General features: G+C 43.7%; 1 protein-coding gene across 1 annotated transcript in view; it reads left to right on the top strand.

Annotated features, from left to right (window-relative positions):
* The first annotated feature begins 6 nt into the window (after window positions 1-6).
* ccdc71 (coiled-coil domain containing 71) overlaps window positions 7-10669 on the top strand; it is a 21322-nt gene continuing 10659 nt past the window's right edge. Inside the window, exon 1 of the mRNA XM_010745560.3 lies at window positions 7-142. The gene's annotated coding sequence lies outside the window, so the exon portion shown is untranslated. The remainder of the gene's footprint in view (window positions 143-10669) is intronic.

Genomic DNA, 10669 nt, shown 5'->3' on the forward strand with positions numbered 1-10669 from the left:
GCCCGCCCCCTCTCCTCTCTGGCGGCAGCCTCCGCCTCTCTCTCTCTGGTCTGTCATCCACACCGCTGTTGTTGCAGCCATTTTACCGTGGAGCGTCGGCACAGCGGCGGAGCGAAGGATGCCGAAACGGCCGCACTAAAAGGTAATTCAGCCTCTTTGTTGACCACTTTAATCCGCGTCGCTCACCGTCGCCTTCCGGACTCCGGTAAACAACGTTAGGTCGGTTAATGTCTGGCGGGGAGCCGACGGCCCGGCCGGCCGGAGGGGGAGCTGAGGGAGCCTCCACAACTAGTAGCTGCTCAGACAGAGGAAAGATTGCTCGGAGAGTGTTTGGCGGCCAAAGGCTGGTCGCTGGCGGTTCACAAGTCTGCGTGAAAAATGGCTTTCACCAAACCACTGAAAGTTGTAAATGAGCTGAACATATGAACGTGGGCAGAGTTTAAAGCTGCTGGAGAGTCTGTGTTGTTAAATTAAACTGAGTCTTTCAAACGAGGGGGCGCTCGAGAGCTAACGAACGACGTACGATTCGCGCGTGCTTTGTAGCGTCACCCATTGTCTGGTCTGTTTGTTTATGACATAATGTGTTAAGATGTAGTGACATCATTTTAGGTTTCTTTGTTCTTCCCATTCGCACGAACACATGTTTTTCACGTGTTGTTAGCAACTTGTAATCTTGTCACGTGTACGCGGTAACTTTGCGGCTGGTTACCAAACTTCCACACTTTTACGACACTTGACCGAATTCTTCGATACTACCAAGCGTTTGAAAAATGCCCTGTCATTTGGTACTTGTATCTGATGCAAGTACCAGGGCGTTTTTCAAACGCTTGGTAGTATTGAAGAATACGGTCAAGTGCCGTAAAAAGTGTGGAAGTAACTTTACAGACCTACGACTGGTTACCACACTTCGACACTTTTACGGCACTTGACCGAATTCTTCGATACTACCGAGCGTTTGAAAAATGTCATTTGGTACTTGTATCTGCTCGTCGGTCAATCAGTTCACCTCCTTGTCCACCAGGATGGAAACCCACATGGTGCTGCTTACAGACAGACGGGTCAAATTAAGCATTCGTGTCATGCCTAACAACGCCCCTTAGCTGTTATAAAATAACTATAAACCACGGCCTTGCTTGGATCATTGAGTGTGCCTCAAAGCGCACACTATATGTTATCCACCGCGCTTATTGAGTGTGCCTGAAAGAGCACACTCAATAATCTCTCGGGTTTATTGAGTGTGCCTGCTTCACCCCTCCCCCCTCTCCTGCCTGAAGGAGGAGAGGGGGGAGGGGCAGCAGGCAGAAGCCGAGCGGCAGCCATTTTAGCAGTTATTAGCACTTAATTTGAACTTGTTTGTCTAAAATGACAGACATTAGCTATTTGTTAACATGCTTGGATTATTGTTTTTATAACCGTAGGGTTGGGCCCGTTTGCGGTTTTATTGGTTTTCGTCCAGTGTACGGGCTTTAAAAGTTCAATCTAGCTGAATGCGTGCCGATGGGTGCTTTGCTTGAACTCGTGGCACGGTGACTACCCATTGACAACAATGGGTTTCAGTGTGCAGTGCTGTCGTTGTCGCATTGTGTCTAAAGGGACGTAACATTACTCGTCAGTAGAGACATGCTGCACATGATAGCTGCTTTATCTGCCCAGATCATTTTGTGAAATCATAAGCTGACTAAGTTCAACCTATTTGAATATGTACCAGTGGTGGGCCACTAGCCATTGAAAACAATGGGCAAAAGTACGTTGGTGTAAATATCATCAGCTTCATTTGCATTAACACATCTGGTCAGCATGTGATGTAGCCTAACAGGTTTTTATCTACCTGTTGTTATCTTAGTACCGTACTGGCCTGGTCCCGCCTATTGTTGGGGACCGAACTTTCATACTTTTATGGGATAAAAAATGCCTTGTCATTTGGTACTATATTTGCCTATTTGGCGTCAGTGAACCAGTAAGCAAGCAGCTTCTACCAAAATCTATTAATTAGTAAGTGGCCTCTTCAGACACAATGTGATTTACGGTGTGCTCGCTACTTGATTCAGCGTAGTCCAGGGCCAAAGTTCAACCTAGTTGAATGCAAATTATTTTCAATGGCTTGTGCTATGCAACAATGGTCTTTCTTAGTGTTGAGCAAATTGACTAAAAAGGACCATAGCCAGTTATTATATATACTAGTTCTCTGACACCAATGAGATTCAGTGCTTGTTAGTTTCAAAGAAATTTGATTAGTGCCATAAAAGTAAGAAAGTTACCAACAATAGGTGGGACTAGGCATTAAAGTTACCACACACGGCAACAGTATGGCACCAAGATTACAGCTAAATAGCACCGTGCTTTGCTTGACGTTGTGGTGACAATGGGTTTCAGAGCGCAGTGCTGCCATTGCTGCGTTGCATCGGACCAGGGCCATAACATTACTCGTCAATAGAGGTATGTTGCTAGCTGCTTATCTGCCCAGATATTTTTGTGAAATTGTTAGCTACCCATTTTAGCTAACCTGTATCTGCTCGTCGGTGAGTCAGTTCACCACATTGTCCACCAGGATGGAAGCCCACATGGTGCTGCTTACAGACAGACGGGTAAAATTAAGCATTCATGTCATGCCTAACAACGTCCCTCAGCTGTTAACTATAAACCACGGCCTTGCTTGGATCATTGAGTGTGCCTCAAAGCGCACACTATATGTTATCCACCGCGCTTATTGAGTGTGCCTGAAAGAGCACACTCTTTATTATCTCTTGGGCTTATTGAGTGTGCCTGCTTCACCCCTCCCCCTCTCCTCCTTCAGGCAGGAGAGGGGGGAGGGGTGAAGGGGCCAGCAGGCAGAAGCCGAGCGGCAGCCATTTTAGCAGTTATTGGCACTTAATTTGAACTTGTCTGTCTAAAATGACAGACATTAGCTATTAGCTAACATTAGCAACCAAGGAATTAAATACATGCTAATTGCTAACATGCTAATGTTAATGGGTAATAATAACATGTTAATGTTAATTGCTAACGCTACATGGTAATGTTAACATGCTAATGGTAATTGCTAGCGCGTCAGCACTAACATGTTAATATTACCATGGTAATGCAAAAACGTTAACATGCTAATGATAATTGCTAGCGCATCAGCACTAACATGTTAATGTTAACATGCTAATGCTAATTGCTAGCACGTCAGTGTATTAGTGTTAACATGCTAATGTTAAAATGCTAATGCTAACATGCTAATGCGACCATGTTAATTCTAACATGCTAATGTTAATTAGCATTAGCCACTAAGAATTAAATACATGTTAATGTTAATTGCTAGCGCGTAAGTGCTAGCTGCTCCTGTGTCTAAACAAATAACTATTTGACGTGTGCTTTTTAAATACAGACCCCCGGCAACAGCCCACTCGTCACTCTAAAAATTTCTGCGGGAATTTTCTAGTGCTGAATTTGCTGAGCAGTGTCAGTAATAATGTATGGGGGCGGAGGGGCCAGAGTCAGGCACACTCAAAATTTCTTTATAAATTTTCTAGTTGTTTTTATAACCATAGGGTTGGGTTAGGTTCTGGTTTTACTGGTCCAGTCCAGTGTACAAGCTTAAAGCAGTTTGATTTTGTACAAAAGGATGTTTGAGTAAATCTCATCAGCTTCATTTGCATTTGCATACATCTGTTTAGCACGTGACGTTAGTTGTATCCGCCGGTTATCTTGGCACCATACTGTGGGCGCCTGCATGGTAACTTTTAGGCCCAGTCCCACTTATTGTTGGTAATGTACTTTCACATTTTTATGGCACTGACTAAATTCCTTTGATACTAACAAGCACTGAAAAATGCCTTGTCATTTGGTGCTTGCACCAAAATCTAATAATTGGTTGAAAGCGTACCGAAGGGGGCAGCAAAAGAGCATTGTTGCGTAGCACTAGCCATTGGTCTTGGTCAAGACAAGAAAATTTTCACCAAAGCGACTGTCAACAGACTCTAATTTAACTGTCTATCTCGTAAGCTAGTGTTTAGGAAATGGTTATGTGTTGCTTGGCAACTGCAATCATAATCTGTAAACTCTTTTATACAAGCGCCATTTTTGATGTATAAACGCAATATGGCACTCAAGGTTGTGATGTGGTACTAAATATCAGTGTGTCTGCGACCAGCGACCAAATCATAGCCGTGCTGATATTCAGTACAACAGCACTCCCTCTTGTGTGATTATGCGTTAATAATTTATTCATAACAAATAATCATTCCTCCGCCAAAGCATTGTAGCTCTGCAGCGACATTAGGCAGAATTATTATCAAGCAACACACAGACACAGTGCCTAAAACATTGGAGTGATAAGTAACATTTGTCTGGATATCGCCATTTAGTTGGGGAGTTGTTGGAGTAGGGTTCAATCACGTTGGCGCTCCTCTTTGTTTGATCTGGACAGGTGTGTTTACATTGTGCTGTGCTAAAAGCAAGAATATTCCTCTTGTTGTAGTTTGGGGCGGCGGTGATGATTCACTTCTATGCCCCGTCACTGAAATGATTTCTCTCGCTGCTAGGTCAACTAGAGTTTCTGTACAGTGGTTAGTAGACTGTAAGCTAGCTGAACTTACATCATTACCGGATTGTTGGTGTAGTTTGTGGGCTCTCGATGGAGACAAAAGGCTGGTGGATATTTCTTCAACAAAGCAACAGGACATAGTGGGTTCACCGGCTGCCAAATATAAATCCCTGTAGGTTCTCTTTGTTTCTTTGGCTGCCATCTTGGCAGTTTTTTTTATTTTTTTTATGACTCATCCCGCTTTTGTTTCTTGACTTTTTCGCCGTTCATTCTGTCAATTTCTTTCAGTCGCTCATCCACGCTTACACCACCCAGTAAATCAAAATGAACAAAATCTGATGTTTTTCAACCTTTCTCAGCACAGTAATGTTGGTATAATGCAGTCACAGTTCTGTGTGTGTGTGTAAGCGTTTTATAGTTTGAACACAGCTCGGCCAATTGTAATCAAGGACTGGAACTATCCATTTTATAAGAAACACACCTGAGTTTGACAGAGTGGCTGGTTGTCAGACCTGCGCTAGAAGTTTCCCTCCGGCACTATTTTCCAGTACAATAAACATCTCCACACCTTTAGTGCTGTGTCATCACAGACATTAACCACACGATCATTCCCTCCTTCTTCTTCCTTGGATTGGGCAGACTAGATGTTGTATTTCTGCGATGTTGTTTGTTACGTTCCTCTGATACTGATTTATGTTGTAAAATATTTTTATACAGTCCAGTAGTGTATAGATATTTAGTTCTTCATTTTAGTCCAGTTTTCCAGGTTGAGTTAAGTGGTATTACCGCAGTCATTGCACTTTCACATGGTAAATCTGTGCAAATTTTTCCTGTTTACTAATAGCAAATTGTCTTTGACGCTGCGGAGCGCCAGAGAACCAACGATGGAGAATGCTATCATAGTTTTCTCCCACTCTTGAATAGCTCAGTGTACCATCCTGACAAACAAAATGGTGTTGTTTGAACACCCAGGTTTCACTCAGCCTCAGGTCCGCCCACACAACAACGTCTTTAGCTGGCAGATGCAGGAGTGCCAAGATGGCGGCAACACGCTCTGACCTTCACTCAGTGGCTCTTCAGAAACCTGTGGGAGACGTCATGGATACTACATCCATGTTTGCTGTCTGTGTTGTTCATTGCAGTCTCAAGGTCACCTAGCCTCTAACGCAGCTTATTTCTCAAAGATGGAAAAACAACTTTCTTTAGAAAACAGTCCACTCAGCAAGTGGGTAGAAACCACATTTCCATGTTCTACTCAATTGTCATTGTCAGTAAATTGGTAAATTTCAGCAACCTGTTGGAAATCAGTCAGTCGTTGTTTTAAAGGTCAGCTTGTTACCTTTCAACGCTGGGATATAAATTGGCTAATTCTGCAGTCTGAGCTAACCAGGTGGGCTCAGTCCTGAGACAGTGAACGGACATTTCCAGTCATTGCTTCTGTGATTTGCATAGTTTAAGCTACGAAAACAACTTTTTACGGCGACCCCCTCAAAAGCTGTCAGTCTGGTTTCTTTTCTCGCCCCTGCATCTGTCTGTTAACCATGTTTTCACTTTTAAAGGGACAGTATGTAAGATTGAGGCAGGATTATTATTCATGATGGCTTTGATGAAATATCGTACACGTGTATTGCTTTGCAGCGATACCTGCTCAAACAGTGTTGCCAGCAAAGCACCCCCACATCATCACACCTCGTCCTCCGTGCTTCACGGTGGGAACCACACATGTAGATACCATCTGTTCTGTTTTCTGCGTCACAGCAGTTTGAACTGAAAATCTCAGATTTGACTTTGATCAGACCACGGTACAGATTTCCGTTCGTCTTATATCTGTTCCTTGTGTTTCTTGGCCCAAGCAGTTGTTCATGTTTGTGTTCCTCAGTCGTGGTTTCTTTGCAGCAGTTCGACCACGATTCACTCAGTTTCCTCTGAACAGTTGACATTGAGACGTGTCTGCTACTTGAACTCTGTGAAGCATTTATGTGGACTCTAGTCTGAGTCTACCAGTCCACACAGCGTACCGAATGGTCCTTGCTGGACATGAAACAGCAACCCGTCGCTAGGGATGTGCGATATGTTATTGTTTACGATATATCGTAAACATCAGCATGATGATTCAAGTAGACCCTTCTGTTAGAGTTTTTGTTAATTTGCATGCAAAAAGTGGAAAATCACAATCAAATTAATTTTAGCAAACCCCCTTTATTTCAAATTAGGGTGCTACACTCACAAGTTTTTAACAAATAAAGTTAAATAATAACATGGTAACCTGAACCACTGCCATATAATGGATCCAGTGCAGTGATGTGCGGGTCCATGTTTGATCGGCCTGCACCGACCGACGTTTTAAACTAACCCGCCCGAACTCGGACCGCAGCAAATAATTGTGAAATATTGTACCCAACCCGCTTCCTGACCCGCATTTTAAAAAGTGGTCTATACTTTCTCTACGTCCTGTAGAGCTCGTGGCATCTTCGCGCCAGTTATTCAGCCAATAAAGTCTGTGTATTTCACAAAAAAATTTTGTCTACTACATAAATTACAAAACTTTACTCGGCATCTTTATTTTAAACGACCCGACCGACCGCGACCCGAATATCACTAAAAATATTGTTTGGCGACCGAGGGCACCCGCTCAATTTGGATCAACCCTCCATCTTCAATTAACTCGCTCAGGCTCTTCACTTTTTTCCGCTGTGTCTCTTTTCTCTTCTCCTTCCCAGAGATTCTCTGTCTCTCCTCACTTGATACAAAAAGTACGCGTGCACGCAGGGGATTTTTCTGGGTGGGCGTGGAAGTGTGCTGCGTGCTGTGAGGAACACCAGGAGTGAGTGACACAGCCAAGACTCCGGAGAATTAAATGCCGACAGCTTAAAACATTTACGTGACAAGTACTCGATGGTCGTCATTTCATACATAGAACAAATTGCGATATATCGAGTATATCCGATATATCGCCCACCCCTAGTTGAAACACCTCCTGCATAGATGGTCTTTGTCTGAGCCGACTGACTCCATGCTTGCTCCTCCACGGCTCTTCAGGACTGTTTTGATTTTCAGTGGACTAATTTAATTAGAGTGTTTTGAGGTTTTTTTTTAAGGAATGATTGTGTGTGGCGGAAAAGTATTTTAGATTAGTGTGTCACATGATCCTGTGCTACCAACTATGGCCACTAGGACGAAGTTGCCTCAGGCTCAGTGTGGTTTCTGTTGGCTTAGCTTGTTCGAGCAAATCAGTCAGAAACTGATCTGACAGACAGTTAAGTCTGGTGGATGGTAAACCATAGTGAGACTTTAAAGCGCGTCACATCAATATTTTAGGCTCTTTGTTTGTTTTATCTTGGAGTTTTGAGAGTGTTCAGAGCTGAGCAGCAGCTTGTCCTGTCAGTTTGTGGAACTGTAACATTCACCAGGAGCAGCATAATGTTTGAGGCAGGTCCATCTGATGCTGTATAAAAATGGTGTTTGTTGTAGTTATCCAATCATGATTGATGGCGCCACCGCCAACCCCTTAAAGCAGTGGTCCCCAACCGGACCGGTCAACGCTTGACAATTTTAATGCGGACCGGGGGGGGTCATTTCGAAATAAAAAAACGTTTCAAAATAAAAGACCGCTCGACTTAGACTGGGACTATAATAGAGGGGGACTTACTACTCTAGCTGGCAGATGCAGGATGCCAAGATGGCGGCAACACGCTCTGACCTTCACTCAGTGGCTCTTTCAGAACCTGTGGGAGACGTCATGGATACTACATCCATGTTTTTATGCTGTCTGTGTTGTTCATTGCAGTCTCAAGGTCACTAGCCTCTAACGCCGCTTATTTCTCAAAGATGGAAAAACAACTTTCTTTAGAAAACAGTCCACTCAGCAAGTGGGTTAGAAACCACATTTCCATGTTTCTCAATTGTCATTGTCAGTTTTGGTAAATTTCAGCAACCTGTTGGAATCAGTCAGTCGTTGTTTTAAAGGTCAGCTTGTTACCTTTCAACGCTGGGATATAATTGGCTAATTCTGCAGTCTGAGCTAACCAGGTGGGCTCGTCTGAGACAGTGAACGACATTTCCAGTCATTGCTTCTGTGATTTGCATAGTTTAAGCTACGAAAACAACTTTTTCGGCGATCCCCTCAAAAGCTGTCAGTCTGGTTTCTTTTCTCGCCCCTGCATCTGTCTTAACCGTGTTTTCACTTTTAAAGGGACAGTTGTAAGATTGAGCAGGATTATTATTCATGATGGCTTTGATGAAATATCGTACACGTGTATTGGTTGCAGCGATACCTGCTCAAACAGTGTTGCCCGCAAAGCACCCCCACATCATCACACCTCGTCCTCCGTGCTTCACGGGTGGGAACCACACATGGATACCATCTGTTCTGTTTTCTGCGTCACAGCAGTTTGAACTGAAAATCTCAGATTTGACTTTGATCAGACCACAGTACAGATTTCTGCTCGTCTTATATCTGTTCCTTGTGTTTTTTGGCCCAAGCAGTTGTTCATGTTTGTGTTCCTCAGTCGTGGTTTTCTTTGAGCAGTTCGACCACGATTCACTCAGTTTCCTCTGAACAGTGACATTGAGATGTGTCTGCTACTTGAACTCTGTGAAGCATTTATGTGGCTCTAGTCTGAGTCTACCAGTCCACACAGCGTACCGAATGGTCCTTGCTGACATGAAAACAGCAACCCGTCCTAGGGATGTGCATATGTTATGTTTACGATATATCGTAAACATCAGCTGATGATTCAAGTAGACCCTTTTGTTAGAGTTTTTGTTATTTGCATGCAAAAAGTGGAAAATCCCAATTAAATATTTTAGCAAACCCCCTTATTTCAAATTAGGGTGCTACACTCACAAGTTTTTAACAAATAAAGTTAAATAATAACATGGAACCCGAACCACTGCCATATAATGGATCCAGTGCCGTGAGCCCGGGTCCATGTTTGATCGACCTGCACCGACCGACGTTTTAAACTAACCCGCCCGAACTCGACCGCCGCAAATATGTGAAAAATTGTTACCCAACCCGCTCCTTACCCGCATTTTTAAAAAGTGTCTATACTTTCTCTCCTGTAGACTCGTGGCATCTTTGGCCAGTTATTCAGCCAATAATCTGTGTATTTCACAGAAAATTTTGTCTACTACATAAATTACAAAACTTTACTCGCATTTCAAACGACCCGACCGACCCCGACCCGAATATCATTAAAATATTGTTTGGTGACTCGTGACCCCGGGACCCGGACCCGTCAATTTGGATCAACCCGCACATCACGATCCAGTGATGTTTTTCTTCGAACCAAGTCGTCCGTCTCCATCTTCATAAACTCGCTCGGGCTTTTCACTGTGTCTCTTTCCCTTCCTTCTCCCAGAGATTCTCTGTCTCTCCTCCATTGATACAAAAAAGTACGCTGCCGCAGGGGATTTTTCTGGGTGGGCGTGGAAGTGTGCTGCTGCTGTGAGCACCAGGAGTGGTGACACAGCAAGACTCCGGAGAATAATTAAATGCCGACGGCTTTAAAACATTTACGTGACAGTACTCGATGGTCGCGTATCGTCATTTCTCATACTAGAACAAGCCGGTTATATCGAGTATATCCGATATATCGCCCACCCCTAGTTGACACTCTGCCTAGAGGTCTTTGTCTCGAGCCGACTGACTCCATGCTTGTCCTCCAGCTCTTCAGGACTGTTTTGATTTTCAGTGGACTGATTTATTTAGTGTGTTTTGAGGTTTTTTTTTAGGAACGATTGTGTGTGGCGGAAAGTATTTTAGAGTTAGTGTATGTCACATGATCCTGTGCTACCAACTATGGCCACTAGGACGAGTTGCCTCAGGCTCAGTGGTTTTCGTTTGCTTAGCTTGTTCGAGCAAATCAGTCAGAAACTGATCTGACAGACAGTTAAGTGTGGATGGTAAACCATAGTGAGACTTTAAAGCGCGTCACATCAATATTTTAGGCTCTTTGTTTGTTTTATCTTGGAGTTTGAGAGTGTTCAGAGCTGAGCAGCCGCTTGTCCTGTCAGTTTGTGGAACTGTAACATTCACCCAGGAGCAGCATATGTTTGAGGCAGGTCCATCTGATCTGTATAAAAATGGTGTTCGTTTGTTGTAGTTATCCATCAGTTGATAGCGCCACCGCCAACCCC

This window comes from Larimichthys crocea, chromosome VI (assembly GCF_000972845.2).
Source record: "Larimichthys crocea isolate SSNF chromosome VI, L_crocea_2.0, whole genome shotgun sequence".
Taxonomy (NCBI): domain Eukaryota; kingdom Metazoa; phylum Chordata; class Actinopteri; family Sciaenidae; genus Larimichthys; species Larimichthys crocea.